Genomic DNA, 16,940 nt, shown 5'->3' with positions numbered 1-16,940 from the left:
ATAGCAACACTATGTGAAGCAACACTCACAAATCCCAGTTACCTTATATACGAAAACTTACGCTGAGTGGCCTGAAATAAGGTCATTATACCCTGATGCTTTCACAACCTTCTCCTTTTCTTTCTAACAAGTGCTCACTATTATGGAAAGAATGCCTGCCTTTTCTTTGCAGCTTTGCAGAGCTTTAAGGAAGCAGGGTTTTTAATCACACTCTTTTTCTTGCTTGTACTTCTGACTTCTCTAAGTTGGCAACAGAATTTTAAGTTCATCCCCGAGATAGCATCTTTAACCTTGGACAGCTTAAAAGTCTCTTCCAGGGCATCTCTAGACTTTTTATTGCTTCATTCCTTTATTCTCATGTCAAGGATAAGTGGACTTGAGCCAACAAACAACATTGGGGCTGAGCCCTTTCTCTATTTCCAGATCAGCTAAACCAATTAACACAATTTAATTAAAACTTATTTTCTTTCCTTTCCGCAGAAGGCGCTCAGAGTGCAGCTGTTGCCATTGCGTTTTCAGTATGTGGTTCCAGCTTCACTTAACTCTGACAGGGACATTTTCAGAGTGAGACGCTGCAGGCATGTGACACTCCTCATGGATCTCACTTTAAATTTCCCAGGTAGTATGATGGCAGATGATCTCTTTAAAGTAGGTATTTTCTTAATCTGAAAAAGGAGAATGTTGATTCAATTCTGACATTTTGCGGGGAGGGAGGATTTAGTGCTTTAGTGATAGCCATGCCTGCAATGAACTATTCATATTTGGTAGGTCTCAAACAATTCATTGGGATAAATGTAAAGTACACCTGCTACAAGAAGAAATGCCCTATAACTGAGGCACAGGATGTGTGTTTACCTTGAGTCAGAGTAAAAATTCATAACAGTAATGAACCCTATTTTGCCCCTGTAATACTTGAGCATTCATGTAAGTTACACATATGGTATTGGCAAACATAATCTGACTTATCGACAAGACAAATTCCACAAGCACTTCCCTCTTTAGTTGGATCTCCACATTTACCCTGAGTTCCTTTAGGTCCTACCAGCATTCAGTTTTTTGTGGGGACACAGTTTAAGTGCCTTTCTCAAAAGCATGCAGTTGTAACTTACTTTGTTGCTCATTTCTTCCACTTTACCCCCCGCCCCGCCCCAGCCTATGAAAATTTTATTGAGATAAGGGCACAAAATGTTGCTGTTATCCAGTCAGAAGTGAGTTTGATCGCAAGTAACAGGACTCCAAAAAAGATGGAAATAATTAAATTACTTATTTTGCTCATGAAGAAGTCTGGAGAGGAGTAGACTCGGTTGGTACAGTAGCCAAGCACACTGTATGGGACCCGTTTTCCTTTTCTGGTGGGCAAATAGTTCTACTTGCCAGTTTCTACAGCATCGGCTACACAACATCCAGATACTCATTTATTCTATTATTCTGTATTCAGGAATATTGTAAACTGTGTAAAGACATTTTTATCTGTCAAGAGGACTGGGGAGGTGAGGTGTGTGCTAGTAGCATTTGGTGCCTAAGAGCTAGTAATATTAATTGTCCTGTAATATGTTAAATGCACCTGGGTAACAAAGTATTATCTTAACTATAATTCCAATATTGGCTGCCATTCAAACATAGGAATATTACTTTCCTGCAAGGAAAGTATATCTTAAAATTGTAACTGTCCGTCATCTAGGTCACATAAAGAATTTCTGGGATTGTGTCACTTTTACGATAGCCTAGTTATCCATCTGTAAAACATCCCATATACAATGGTGGTATAAGAACAGCATTAGTTGCAATTTAAATTAACATTTTGGAAAAAAGTTAAATCAATAGTTCATGGCATGTATCAGATCCTGCCGATACGAGTAAGTGTAACTCTTCATTGACCAGCTGGTAGCCCCCAATCTGGGTACTTGGAAGATCTCTCTGGTCCATTATTCTTCATTGCCACGCTGAGCAGTGGCATAGGAGTGCAGCTTTAGCACCTTTGACCATTGAGCAGTAGGGTAGGAGCATAAACCTTTAGGGTTGTGTTTGCTCTTAGTACAGTTCAGAGTCCAAGGATTGCTTTGGGGGTTGAATAGTCATAGGCAGATGCTGTCCTTTCCTGGATGTTTCTTTTGTTTGTTTGTTTGTTTGTTTGTTTGTTTAGAAAATATAATTCTCTCAAAACTTAGTAGGCTTTCAGGCTATTTGCTTCAGTCAATTCTTTGAGTAAATATAGCCAAAGATCCTGTGTAGACATAGTTTTCTGAGTTAAAGTCTTTTATCTACTGGCTCCTGTTACTTGATCATTTTCCTAAACTCTAACTGGTCAGTGCCTTGATGTAATTAGAAACAACCTTGGATGGGGATATAAACATTTAGAGTAACATTTTTTCCAATAATCACGTGGTCTATTTGGCATAGAACTTTAGTAGAAGGAATGTGGGAAAGGCCCAAGGTACCAAATCTAAAACTGCCTCTTCTAATAAATTGTCTTCTATTTCAGACAGAGAAAAACTTAGCTCATCCAACCCTACAAGGCTCAAACCATGAGAATTTCACTCAACTTGGTTTGCAGGTCATTTGCAGGAAGTGGGTCTCTCAGCCATGTTATTTTGTTCATTCATCTCTGCTTGCAGACAGTCTAATTGGAGTCTGAGCTCATTGTCTCTTGTAGAACTGGCTCAAAGAGGAAAGAGCAGATCCCACCATCCTGAATTATTCCCACCATTTTCCCTAGTACAACAGCCTTGGTTTGTGCATGGTCAATACTCACTATGGTGAGAGTTGAACCAAATGTTTTGTTACTGAAAAATAAGGGTCACCAGCTGCATGTACTTGAATCCCATTACAGTGGTTTAACCAAATTAGAGCTTATTTTCCTCATAGAAAGAAGTGGAGGTAAGCAGCTCAGTGGCTCAATGAGAGCAGCAATGACTGGAGTCCCTTTTTTTTCTTTTTGTCCTCAAGTTTGTTGCCTTATTGCTTAGAACAAAACAGCCATTCATCATATTTGTTGTGTGACCTAGAATATGCTGTTAATTTTAGGTTCAACTTCCTAAACTGTATAGTGGAGATAATCCTATATAATAAAAGCCCAGTGACCATAATGGCAGAACGACGGCTCGACCAGCCACTATGAGCTGCACTGACCACATCTCGGTCCCTCCCCCAGCCGTCAGGCTCCCCTCGCTGGATGGGGAATGGGGAACCGGGGTGGTGGCGGCGGGGGATGGGACTGGTGAGTGGGCAGAATGGGCTGGCCTCTTGGTCCCTTCCCCTGGCCCACAGGCTCCAATCGCCACCAATGGCGAATGGTGAACCAGGGTGGGTGGCAGGGGATGCAGGTGGTGCCAGGCCAAGGCCCCTGCCCGGCCCGTTGCCCCACACACAAGGAGGGCGACCGGCAACGGGGTTAGGGCTGATGAGTAGGCGGAAACGGCCGACCTCTCAGTCCCTCCCCTGGCTGTCAGGCTCCCATTGCTGCATGGTGAATGGGGAACTGGGGTGGGTGGAGGCGGGGAATGGGGCTGGCAGCTGGTAGCCAGAGAAGATGGCCTTGATCACAGGCTAGGCCTAGGGACCATACCCGCACATGATTTCATGCGCCAGGCCTCTAGTAGTATATAAAGCAAGGGTCATTCTGCCTCTGGGTGTCCTCAACAACTCCAGCTTGCTGTGGTTCCTGTCCTATAAGATTCAAATAAAGCTGGCTTGACTTCCTTCTCATAGATGACAAAAAAATCTAGTCTACTTTTCAATGTATCTAATATATTTATGGATTCTTGGGTGCCTTAGGTTTCTGGTAGACACTGTAGATCTAGTTTCATCCTTCTTCTGAATGCTAAATCACCAATTTTTAGTTTGAAATTTCATATTCTGCGGTCTTTACACTCTTGATTTGACTATTTTACGGAAACTATACTGGATGGATAATTACTGCTCAATGCTAATTTCCCATGTTGTGACCTTTGGTCAAAAAAAGTCCCCTTCCAAACATCTCTTGCCAATCTCATAGCAGATCTAGGTTTTAATGGGAACTTAAACATATATAATTTGAAGAATCCTTTAAACAAAATATAATATAAAATTATAAAAGTGGACATTTATTTAGAATGAGAAAAATTACGACCACCACAAATTTTTAAAAATTGACAACCTTAATTATCACAAAATTCAGTAGAGCAACATACTATCTTTAGTAATTAACTATGTGACCCACTTCTGTAATATATTTTTTCATATACTTTTGGTCTGCATGCTCTTTAATTGCCTTTTCATAGAACAGTATTTTGTAATATTTTTCCCATTTATTTTTTAGAGCAAGTGAAAGGGAGGGAGGGTGGGAGGGAGAGAGAGAGAGAGAGAGAGAGAGAGAGAGAGAGAGGGGAAGAGAGAGAGAGAGGAAGAGAGAGAAACATCAATGTGAAAAAGACACATTAATTGTTTGCTTCTTACATGCTCCCCAACTGAAACCAAGGATCGAGCCTGCAACCCAGGTACTTGCCCTTGACTAGGAATTGAACCTGTGACTCTTCCGTGCATGGGCCAATGCTCTAACTACTTAGCAACACTGGCCAGGGCAATATTTTCTATATAACAAGGAAGATATTCAGTCAACCCTTCAGAGTGGGTAAAAAAAAAATATTTATTTTTTAGTTACACTTTATAAAGTTAATTTCAATTGTACAATTTGGTATTGGTAATGTCATTTTAATTTTTAGGTTGGTGTCAATTTTCAAAACTATCAATTTTTGGTCATATATGAACTGTAGGATCAGAGGGCATTTCAAGTTTTCTTGTGTAGTGACTCATTTAGTTGGGCCATGAATTGATAAGCTATAGATGTTGTCATGTTTTTCTACACCAGAACAGTTAGCAATAGCTTAACTGTTTGAAGAAGTGACTAAAAACCATAAATAACACTATGTCCCCAATTTTCAAAAAACCATAAATAACACCATGTCCCCAATTTTCACAAGCCCAGAAATGCCACTGCCACTTGGGTGAGGAGGGTAGGTGTAGTGAGCTTGACAGGGGATATTGGAATGAAAATGAGCAGCCAACTGGAACTGAAAATACTTTTGCAAATTTTTAGAAACCTTATGGATATGGTGTCATAGTTTGCAGTCACGTCTCTGTACAATTCTGTTCTTGCTGGCTATCCCAGTAGAGAAACACTCCTACTGCCTGTGTACCAGTTCACCCAGACACAACACCATGACATCTGTGGCATATCACTTATGTGTCCCCAGTTAAATGAGTAGCTACACAACAAAACTTGAAAAGCCCTCTAATAGCTTGCCAATGCCTCACAAACCTGAGTGAGGCCTAAACTTAAGCTCCACTAGTGGCATAGGAAATCCTTCTCTGATAAACTATTATCGGAGAAGAGTCTACAAATCACTAAGCAAGCACTAAGCAAAACCAATCAGAAGGTCATGCCACTTGATTGCTGTGCAATCATTCTGCTTGTGACAGCCTAAATAAAGGTCAAGTAACTGGCACCTTTATGTCTCTTGTAAGATATCTTCTATCTGATCTTAACTAATAGTAAAGATTTTGCAGTGTGGTTTTTTTGTTTGTTTGTTTGTTTAGTTTATAACTTTGCTATTTTAGTTGAAGTAAATGTTTGGTTTTTGATTTTTATATTCCTTGTTATAAATATGAGGGAGAACACATGGTGAAAACCATGTCAAAATAATACATGGAAGCAATCAGGAAAATACAAAGCTGAGCAAATGAATTAAATTGAACCTGAAGGTAGAGAAAGCTCTGTTACACCCAGTGAAGCTAAGCTTTGGGGGACGTTAATACTTCTTCAACAGTTGTTCTAAGAACATTAGAAATACTTTTGTGGAGGAAGGGTATCAACATTTTAATCTACCTTACACTGATAAAAAGAAAAACACACAGCAGGGAGGAGGCAGGGGCAAGTTTTCAGGGAGCCACAGACGATGGGAGAAACAAAATGTCCTTTGTTTGGAGAATATTGCACCTGCATTAAATTTACTGCTGACATCTCTTTGTAGAAATTTGATTTTTCTCTCATTCCCCCGCCTCTGATTGTTTTCAACACTGAGGAATGTGAGGCACGCCAGTTGTCCTCCTTGTCCTTGCAACATTTCTGTCTTCAGCTGTGAAAGAGAACAGGGCTTCCTCGCCCCCTGGCCATCAGCACGTCATCTCCGCAATGCACCTGCACCCGTAACACGACACTCTACCCTGCAGAGCTTCATACTTCTGTGACAGACGCAAGAGATCAATTTCCTGCCAATTGGGCCTCCGAGTCGGGGCCCTGTTCTGACAAGGAAGGTCTCTTTCAAATAATCCTAACTACTAAGGGCAGCTCCAGCACAGATGTAGCACCTTTAAAGTGCCTGTGGTATCAGTCTCAGAAAGGAAGGAGCCATGGCCATAGGCACAGTGACTGTTGGGATTTTGGGGGGAGAGAGTTGTCTATAATCTCAATGTCCATATAGTGAGTTGACTCTGACATTTTCTGTGTTTTCCTGAATAGTCCACATAGTCACCAAAGGAGAGAATGTGAGTGTGATGGAACATCACACATAATATGAATTTTATTCAGAAATTATTTTACCTGTGAAAGCATTATACATAATAGTTTAGTTTAGCTTTGTTACTAATGTTTAAGCTCTTGTAGCTTTCTTTTAGCCACTGTGAAGGCAAAGTTTATTCCACCTCCAGACCTTGTGCTCACCTCTATTATTTCAGCAGTCATTCTACACAACAGTTAACTGATAAACTTAGCTAGCATTTCCTCTCCTATTTATGAATTTCCTAGGACAGAGCTGGGCTGTATTCCCTGGTTCCCAGTGCCTAAACCTGCATCTCCACCCTGGCAAATTCCTACTAAATGTTGTGTTGTTGTTTTAAACAAACCAATGAATTGTCAATCAGATTAGTCACCTTCTAGGGGATCCTGGAGGAACAATAATACTTCTGGAAGAATTCATGTCAGTTTGGCCTTCACTTAGAGCTTATTATGCTATTATTTGCTTCTGACTACCTGCAAACCTTTTTCTGCAACTGCAACTGTGCTTGAGGTTAATTTATCTTCTGCAAAAGGGCAGAATCAAAATGGAAGCCTTTAAGATGTCCTTTCTTACACTGAGATGGCTCTTCTCATTTTATTATTATTTACTAGTTAGTATACTAGAGGTCCGATGCACGAAAATTTATGCAAGAGTAGGCCTTCCTTCCCCCGGCTTCCCTCTGGCATCGGCTTCCCTCCGGCACCCAGGACCTGGGCTTCCCTCCTCTGGCTGCCAGCAGGCACCCAAGACCCGGGCTCGCTTCTCTCAGGCCACCCGCAGGCACCTGGGACCCAGGCTGGCTTCCCTCCAGCCCTGGCTTCCTCAAGAAGGACATCCGGAATGACCTCTGGAAGACATCTGGTCTAATTAGCATATTACCCTTTTATTATTATATATTTTTATTGATTTCAGAGTGGAAGGGAGAGGGAGAGAGAGGTAAAACATCAATGAGGAGAATCACTGATTGGCTGCCTCCTGCATGCCCCCCACTGGGGATCTAGTCCACAACCAACGCATGTGCCCTTGACTGGAATCGGACCTGGGACCCTTCAGTCTGTAGGCTGGCGCTCTATCCACTGACCCAAACTGGCTAGGCCTCTTCTCATTTTTTTAATTTTTTATTTTACCATTTAACTTTTAACATAAGAGTCCTCTGAGGGAACTTTAAGTATCAACCATGTAATTGGCTATAATCTTCCAGTTTACAGGGGCCTAAAAAAATAACATCTCTCCACCTTCCATGACCATGTCCAAGTTGCACCTGATCTGTGAGTTGCAAATTTAACATAGCTCATAAACAAGCCACTCCATTGTGAATATTTTTAAGTCTTTCTTCTGTTTCTCCCAGATTTTCTGCTCACTCATAAGTCAGGAAAAATAAACTAATATTTAGTACTTTAAATTTATGTAATTTTAATTCAATCTTTATGTTACCTAAGTATTTCATTTGTCTATAAGGTCACCTTTTACTGTTCATATCACAGTGCTTGAGTCTGATGACACAGGAGTCCTGGACATTCAGTCCTTTACCAGGGTTTCCCTTTTGCAGTTCCCAGATGTTTCTGGTTTGGCAAGGCATGGATATTCCCTGTCTGCCCTGGTTGTTAACCTCCCCTCACTCAGCAGTCTGTTCCCCTGTAGGTTCAGGGCCTTGCTCCTGCCATCTTGCCTCTCGAGCCTGGCTTCCCTCCGTCTGCTGCCGCTTTCCCCTGCACCAGCTCATCTCAATTTGATGCTCAGACCTTCTGCTCAAACCTCCCAAATGATAGCTAAGATCTGACCATCACTTAGCAAAATATTAAGGATAACAAGAGGGTCTTTAAACTGATCATCTTATATGGCTTTTCTCAGAGTCCACAGCCTACATCTGTCCATGGGAGCCCCGTGTCGGGCACCTCTGTCTAAGGTGGTCCTACCAGCATGTTGTGGGAGGGGTTACTCCCCATCACCGTTGCTCTTACTCCATTCCAAACCACTGCTGAGGACCGTCTGTGCCTCTAACCTGGAGGAAGAAAGGGACATTTCTGCCTTTGTACCTGGCCAGGGTCTGCCTCTCAATCCCATTTCCTCTGGGGATGGATATTCTGAGGAATGTTTTAGAGTGGAATGGTGCAGCCCTTTCAAAGGAAAGGCATCCTTAGGGGTATCATCTTGCCTTTGAGCTGCTTACAAAACAGTTGTCTGTCATGTGCACGTTTTGAGCATATTGTGGGTTATTCAACGTCAACAGTTCGGTTCAGTGTAGCTTCTACCCCCAGAAGTGTGTGGAGATCAGGTTCTGTCCAGCAGTTGCCTGAGACTCTGCTCACAGGAATCTAATCATCGGCTCTATGGGAGGACTTTGACAAGAACAAAAGCACAACACTCTCAAGAATAAGTGATACATTTTGGAGTAAGCGCATTGTAAATCCTAGTCAGAAAGATACATTTTCCTAAAATAAGTGATCTCCCAAGATTCGGCGTTGTCCACCTGGAAGGCAACTATTCATATGAAGCGGAGTTTTGGCTTTTTAGAACCACGTGATCATAAATCTGTGCATTCCAGAAAAACACTGTATTACATTTGAAACCGAAGGCCCATGCAAACCTTGTTTTTCTAAAATAAAGGAGCAATTTACTCCCAAAAGTTAATATGTATGTCCACCTCTATAGAAACAAAAGAGAAATAGTTTCCCCTTTAAAATTCGCCGAAACCGGTTTGGCTCAGTGGATAGAGCGTCGGCCTGCGGACTGAAAGGTCTCAACCTATATACTTCCACAACCACATAACAGTATATTGTGTCAAAACCTTTTCTTTTGGGGCTATCAATTGGCTTTTTTTTTTCTTCGTATTCAGCAAGGTAGAAAGGATCTTTGCATTCTTTACCTCTAGGATAGTTGCAGAGTAGAAGCTGGACACTTGGGTAAAAATCTAACCTCAATGATTATTTCAGGGGTCTGGCAGTGAGAAGAGAGACAGACATATACTTTTTTAAAAAATATACTTTATTGATTTTTTACAGATAGGAAGGGAGAGGGATAGAGAGTTAGAAACATTGATGAGAGAGAAACATCGATCAGCTGCCTCCTGCACACCTCCTACTGGGGATGTGCCCGCAACCAAGGTACATGCTCTTGACTGGAATTGAACCTGGGACCTTTCAGTCTGCAGGCTGACGCTCTATCCACTGAGCCAAACCGGTTAGGGCCAGACATATACTTTTGATGGGTAAAAATATGGAAGAGGAAGAGGTTTTTTTCCCAGAGATATTGGTGGATCCCCTGAGCAGTGAGAATCCTATACCACCTCCACAGAAGGCCCCAGAAAAAGGAAAGACTAATGATCACACTTTCCTTATGAGAAGGGTATTTGTAGAACCCCCATTTCATAGTTAAAGAAGCTGAGACCCAGAGTGAGATTCACTAAGCTATGGTCTTATTTCTCCGAGGCAGAAGGTGACAGAGCTGGAATTTACATTAGGATCTGCTTAACCTCAAACCTGTACCCTTTTAACCAGACCTCTCTGGTTTCATGCTGATAAAAAACTGGGGAAGATAGTAATTACCCAGTAGACTTAGAGAATTCTGGAAGGCACCAACTTTACCAAATGATCACAGTACATCGACATCATGAACCTCATGGTTATGATGCTCTGAGAAGTATGCAACATCATTTTTTTATATTCTTGCCCAAAATGCATAACCTCTGTCCAAATATGAGATCACATCAGACAAATGCAAATTGAGGAACATTTTAGAAAATAAATTATTACTGTTTTTTCAAGTGTGAAGGTCATGAAAGGCAAAGAAAAACTGAGAAACTATTGCAGACAGAGGGAGGCTCAGGAGAAATGGATGCTGCTACATGCAGTGAGAGATTCTAAATCTGATCCTGGAACAGAAAAAAAGAACATTGGTAAAAACTGGTGAAATTCAAATCAGAACTGTCATGTTTTTAATAATATCATACTGATGTTAATATCCTGTTCTTGACAATTATCCTGTGATCTTGTAAGATCTTTACATGATAGGAAATGAAGTGAGGAATATAAGGAAACTCATGTGCTATGTTTACAATTCTTTTATGTCGTTATTTAGTTAGTTTGTTTTTTTAACTGAGATATAATATGTATTATTGAGGAGGTTTCAGCAGAAGATTTTGTTGTTGTTGTTTTGGTCTCCAAATCACTTGCTACAGACATTTACGGACACCTGGGGTGACTCTAAGAACTCATGGGGATAGTATCTTCTGTGCACATAAAATTGTAGGGCATTTATGGAGTCCACATGATATATTTTCCCCCTGAAATAAGGGTGATGATGATGAAAAAACTGGGAGCCGAGGCAATGATATTGACCAAGATGAAGCAAAACAAAGCACACTCAAACCCTTCTGATTGGAGACCTCCTTTATAAATTGTGGAACACAGGTATTTAATGAATGAATAGGTATAGTTAAGCTTTTCACACAAATTTCTTCTTCAACTATTTTATAAATGGAACGCTTTATACTTTATAGATTTCAGTGATGGTGACAACCTGATGAATAATTATTTGCATTGTTAAATAATTCAAAGATATGATATATATCTAGAAAACATTTATTGACGAGTCAATTATGAACTGAGCAAGCACTATGTTGAAATCTGGATCCCTAGAACTAGAATATAATGAGATCAGCCCTGTGCTGTGGAAACATTGCTTTGGTGACAGGGTAAGTGTAGGATTAGAATAGGGAGAGACTGCAGACAGAGGAATGAGGTTGCTGCTGGGTTTAGGGAAGATAAGTTAGGAGTTTTATCTGATGCAGTGTTAGGAAGATAAAGAAGATGTTATGAAATTAAAAGATAAGATCACTAGCAAGAGAACAAAGGTATATGATGACCTGTCTCAAATATTGTATGAAATGTTGTACAAAGAGAGGGAAAGAGATCGGGGCAGGGGAAGAGGAGAGGATATGATGAGGATATGTCAAGGTAAAAATGATGTAGCAAGAGAGGAAGGAAGAAAGGCTAGCTGATGGGAGATAAAGAGGAAAAGAAAATAATGCTTTCATTATAGAAAATAATGTTTTCTATAACTTTCATCTTAGCCAACACTGAAAGACCTCTGCAATAGGCAGATAACCAGCACCATAAGTAATATTGGCCTCAGACATTATAATATCACTTCTAATATAATTTAAACCCTACAGACCTCCACCATTTTTTTTTCTGAGAATGTTATTAGGAAGCAGTAAGTTATCAGGAAATAAGTGTCCTTAGGATGTTTCTCGGAACTCAGATATGCCCAGACCAATAAGTAAACAAAGGGGCTGAGGTTATTGATATGGGTTAAACTCATGTGACATTGAGTGGTTGTGAATCAAATTACTGGTAATGATCAGTCTGGGTGGGTTTCATCTGTGTCCACAATACGAATGCAGAAAACAGAAAGTACATTTATTCCTTCTTTCAGGAAATATTTATTAAGCCTTACTATGTATCAGACAACACTCAGATTCTGGGGATATAATGGGAAATACGAAGGACAGTATCTCTGCTAAAAAACTGTTTTTACGATAACACATATTGCACAGAAACTAAAACAGGGTGAATAGAACTTGCCCTACCTGGGGAGTGGTGCTGAGGGAGCAGTGCCACTTGATTTAGATAAGTTCTCCAAGGAACTGTCTTTTGAGCTGAGAGCTGGCGGAAGAGCAAAGGCAGCTATAAGGAGGTCTAGAAGGAGTGGAGAAAGTGCTCTAGGTAGAGGCATGTGGTCGTTTCATGCACAAAATCCAGAAACAGACTTTCTGAGTTTGAATCCTGGCTTTTTCAATTACCAGCTGTTTGATCTTGGCCAAGTTCCTTAACTTTTCTGTACCTCAGCTTTCTCATCTGTGAAATGGGGACGGCAAGAGGCCTAAATGTGTTAACTACTTGAACATACTGTGATTTGTGTGTATTACATGCACACACATACATACAGTCAGTCAGTCTGGAGTTGTACCTGAATGCAATAGTAAAAGAAAGTTTTAAAGGTGTGATAGTTCTACTGAGTATTGTGGTTTGGTGTAAGCAAAGGGAAGAGTAGATGGAAAAGCTGTTTAGAAGCAACTCAGGCTACTTGAGTAACTTCAAGTAATTTGAAATAGATAGGAGCACAGGGGTGTTCCAGGGGGATATTCCAGTTATCTATCCAATGATTGGTGGTTGTTTGAGTCAATTCACCAATCAGGAATTCCCAATTTGGGATGCAATGAAAAAAGAAAACTTTATTCAGTGCAAACAGCTCAATTGTGACAAAGAACAGCTGTGAGAACAGCTGGTCTATTAGAAGGCCCTGGGGCGAGGCAGCCCTGAGTCAGCCCTCTTTCTAGTTAGACAGCTCTGCTCTGCTCCTGTACTGGTCTGCTCTTCAGACATCTTCAGTGTTTCGGTTCCAGCGAGGAAACATAGTCTTCAGTCTTGGGTGGAAAGGGAAAGGGTGTTCCCTGAGCCAGGGGGGAACTGGCTTATATAGACAGAATCCCTGCCCCTGGTTCCTAAATGGTCCATCCTCATGCAAATGAGAACTCCAAATCCTTGCAGTTTGATTGGTTCAAAAGGCACCATCTTGAGTGGGGCTGCTCTGATTGGTAGATGAAGATGCTGGTGGGGATACAACTGCACAGCTCCAACTACATGGGGAAAGCCTCAGTCCTCTTGGTTGAAATATAATTCTAGGAAATCCTTTATAAGGACAGGCTCAGATATCAAGAGCACAGTGTAGGCAGGCAGTTCAGTGCAGAGGCCGGTAGCTTAATGCAGGCTTCTCCCTAAAGTGTGGTTTGTGTGAGAGGTCCCTGTGTAGAAATGGCTACTGAGCTCTAATTTTTTTTTTTGGTTTGTTTGTTTTTTTTATTTGAGTCCAGTGAGCCACCAGGAGCCCTTCTTAGTGGGCAACTTCTTTGTTAGGGTCCACAATCGCTATGTGACAAACTATGCCAAGACTAATTGCTCAAAACGACACCATTATTATTATTATCTCTTACAATTATAGAGATTGATGGGCTCAGCTAGGAGCTGTCATGCAATTGCAGTAAGATGGTACTGGGGCTGGGTTTATCTTAAGTAAAGATATCTTAAACTTCTTACATTTCAGTCTGGTTCCTGGCCTGGAATGGCTGCAACTGCGAGAGGCTGGTTACGCATCTCCTTCTCCACGGGGCCTCTCCACATGGCTAGCTTGGGCCATCCCACAGAATGGTGGTCTCAGGATAGTCATACCTTTACATGGCAGTTTCTCCTAGAGTGAGAGTTCCAGGAGACAGGAAATGAAAGCTGCTCATTTCCTGAGGCCTGTATTTGGGAACCGACACAGTGAAACTTTCACCATACTCTGTTGGTTGAAGGAGCCAGAAACCAGTCCAGATCCAGGAGAGGGGACATAGGCTCTAGCTTTGATTGAAGGGTCAAACAATGTATGGCCATTTGAAATCTGCTTCCTGATATGGGTAAACACGTGTCTTTCTTCACCATGAAGAATGAACCACATACCTCAAAATAGTTTCTTCTTCTCTAATCATTTCCCTAAGCTGTGTAACTTTGTTTACTTAACAAGTACTTGCATCCTGCTTATTATATGCCAGGTTTGATTTTGAGTACATTATAAATAATCACTCATTTTCTCATCATTGCCACCCTAGGGTGTGTGTGGTTAGCCTCATCCCCAGTTGTGTAAATGAGGCATAGAGCATTTGAGAATATCCTATATAATAAATGGATAATATGCAAATTTCCCCCATGGGCAAGAGTTCGACCAACCAGGAGTTAGACACGTGCTGACCACCAGGGGCAGCGTGGAACATGGCAGGCATCAGCGACACAGCGCTGGCAGCGGGAAGCAGTAGAGGTGCTGCCAGCCCCATTGGGCCCCGATGAGTATGGAACCACGGTGGGATAGTGGATCAGGTGAGCGGGTGGTGCCAGGCCAAGGCGGGTGCGAGCAAGGACCCCTATTGCCCCGCTGGTCGCCTCACAGATTGGCTGTGATAGCTGGCCAGGCCTAGGGACCCTACCTGTGCACTGATTTCATGCACCGGCCTCTAGTAATTAATAAATGACAGGGATGTGAACCTATGCAACTGGGCTCCAGAACTCACATCCTCAAACTCTGTGCTTGGTTGCCCCTATTTTCCCCTTATCACCACGATTTTAGTCTCTGCATAACTCTGTTTTAGCCTTGACCACACTAGTGCAATGATTGCTAAGCTCCCTGTGAGCAGGATCCTTACTTATTCTTCTGTGTATCTACCATATCTGGCATTGTACTTAGCAACTCATTAAATGGGTTTGCCTAAATGAATAAAACTGGAATAATAAAAGGAGGCATAAATGATTCCTAAATCTATGGATCTGTCATTTAACAGGACTGTGTTAGCCACCAATCCAGCCACATGCTTTTCATTTTCAATCACACTGGGATGAATTCATATATTTATCCCATTTCTACTTTCTTCTGTACGTCTAAGCACTCGCATTTTTTTTCTCTCTAGGAATATTCTTAGTGAGTTTTACAACTCAAATTTCATCCCAAGACAAAGGTTAATTGGAAAGATTGCACAAGCATTAAATATTGTATATGAATCAGAAGGTCAATTGACATTTATGAATCAGCTCTTATCATAATGAAATTGTAAAAGAAATGACATCTTGCACACTAATGGTTTTTAGCCCTATTAAGACATAATTTCTTTAAACTAGTAGACTAATCAAAATTGACTTCCATGAACTATAAATACCTAAGTATACAATTTAATCATGGGCATTGTTGACAAAATACCTATATTATAGGTAGGGTCACTGAACATATATTACTTGCCAATGTATCATAGGCATTTGAAAACGTGTAGGATTCAGCCTGGCCAGCATGGCTCAGTAGTTGAGCCTCAACCTATGAACCAGGAGGTCACAGTTCGATTCCTGGTCAGGGCACATACGAAGGTTGTGGGCTCAATGCACAGTGGGGGGCATACAGGAGGCAGCCGATCAATGATTCTCTCTCATCATTGATGTTTCTATCTCTCTCTCTCCATCTCTCTTCCTCTCTGAAATCAATAAAAATATATGAAAATGTGTAGGATTCAGCAAATATTACTCATTCATTTTTTGATAAATTTTTACAGTGATATCAAATTTTAAGATAGAAAAATCCATACTTTAATCATTGAACTAAGTGATTCAAATTTAAAATAAGCCTCTTAACAAATAGAAAAGTTTTTTTTAATTATTTTTCCCTGGATAAAAGGGCACATTTGTGAGAAAGTCACAATTATTTTTCTGATTTCACATGTATTTACTTGAGTTCTTCAAGAAAAATATAGCTATTTTTCTTCCAAAAACAATACACACAAATATGTATATACATATATTTGAAATAATATTTTAAAAATATTTTCTCTGAAAATTCTTAGTTACAAATGCTGTTTTAAATCTTTCTGAAAATGAATTTATTTAAAATGTGAGTCATTTTGCACTGCAGGATTTGTATATATAATGTTTCTTGTAAAATATGAAACAAAATCTTTTTTTTTACAAAAAACAAACTCAGATATCAGAAAAAATAAACATATGAAATGGAAATTTCAATATTGTTTTTATAAAAGCAAGCTTTTCTTATTAAACTTTTAGGATGGATTTAAGATGCATAAAACAGAAACCAGGGATATTGTAACTATGGCAGCACACAGTTTGGGGATCTAATAAAACTGCAGGCCCTGAGCCTCCATCTCCTTGTTATGATGATGTTATCTGAACTCCTAAGTGTAGTTCTTAGTCTGGCTTGTCAACCATCTGCATTGGACCAAGAAAAGATCATCCTTTATCTCACTTCTCATTTTAAATATATGGGGGGTTAGGGGGAGGATTGAGGGACAGCAGAGAATATGTCAGATGAAGTGGTATATTATAGCAAAATAGTTTTGTTATTTTATCTTTTTCTTCAACTAGGAAATCACTCTACCATGACGGAGGATCTGACAGCAACCAAGGCAGATCAGATAGTGCTGAGTGAAGTGGATAGTTGGACACTAAAAGCAGCAGAGAGACATAGTTAAAAAGCCAGACACTTGAGGACAGACTGAGAAGTTATTTGACAACTAAATAAAGCCCTCTAATATAGAGATGACCTCTTGTATAGTAATTAATAACTGAAAATGCACACCTTGAGGAAAATTAAATATACATTAACTTGTTTTCCTGTTAGATAATTCTGAGATTTCCTGTTTCCAGGCTTGAAGCAGAACTGTCCACACCAAGAGAATGTTCAGCATCTAATCATCTTATGGTTGCTTTCATTGACTTTCCCAAAGACACCAGGCTGGAGACAGGACTCAGTCATAGAATAACAGATCTTACAAATTGTGAAATAATCTCCCTTCTTGTTTTTCAGGCAGAGAAAAAAATG

Source organism: Myotis lucifugus, unplaced genomic scaffold, assembly GCF_000147115.1.
Source record: "Myotis lucifugus unplaced genomic scaffold, Myoluc2.0 scaffold_24, whole genome shotgun sequence".
Classification (NCBI taxonomy): domain Eukaryota; kingdom Metazoa; phylum Chordata; class Mammalia; order Chiroptera; family Vespertilionidae; genus Myotis; species Myotis lucifugus.
This window is presented reverse-complemented; position numbering follows the sequence as displayed.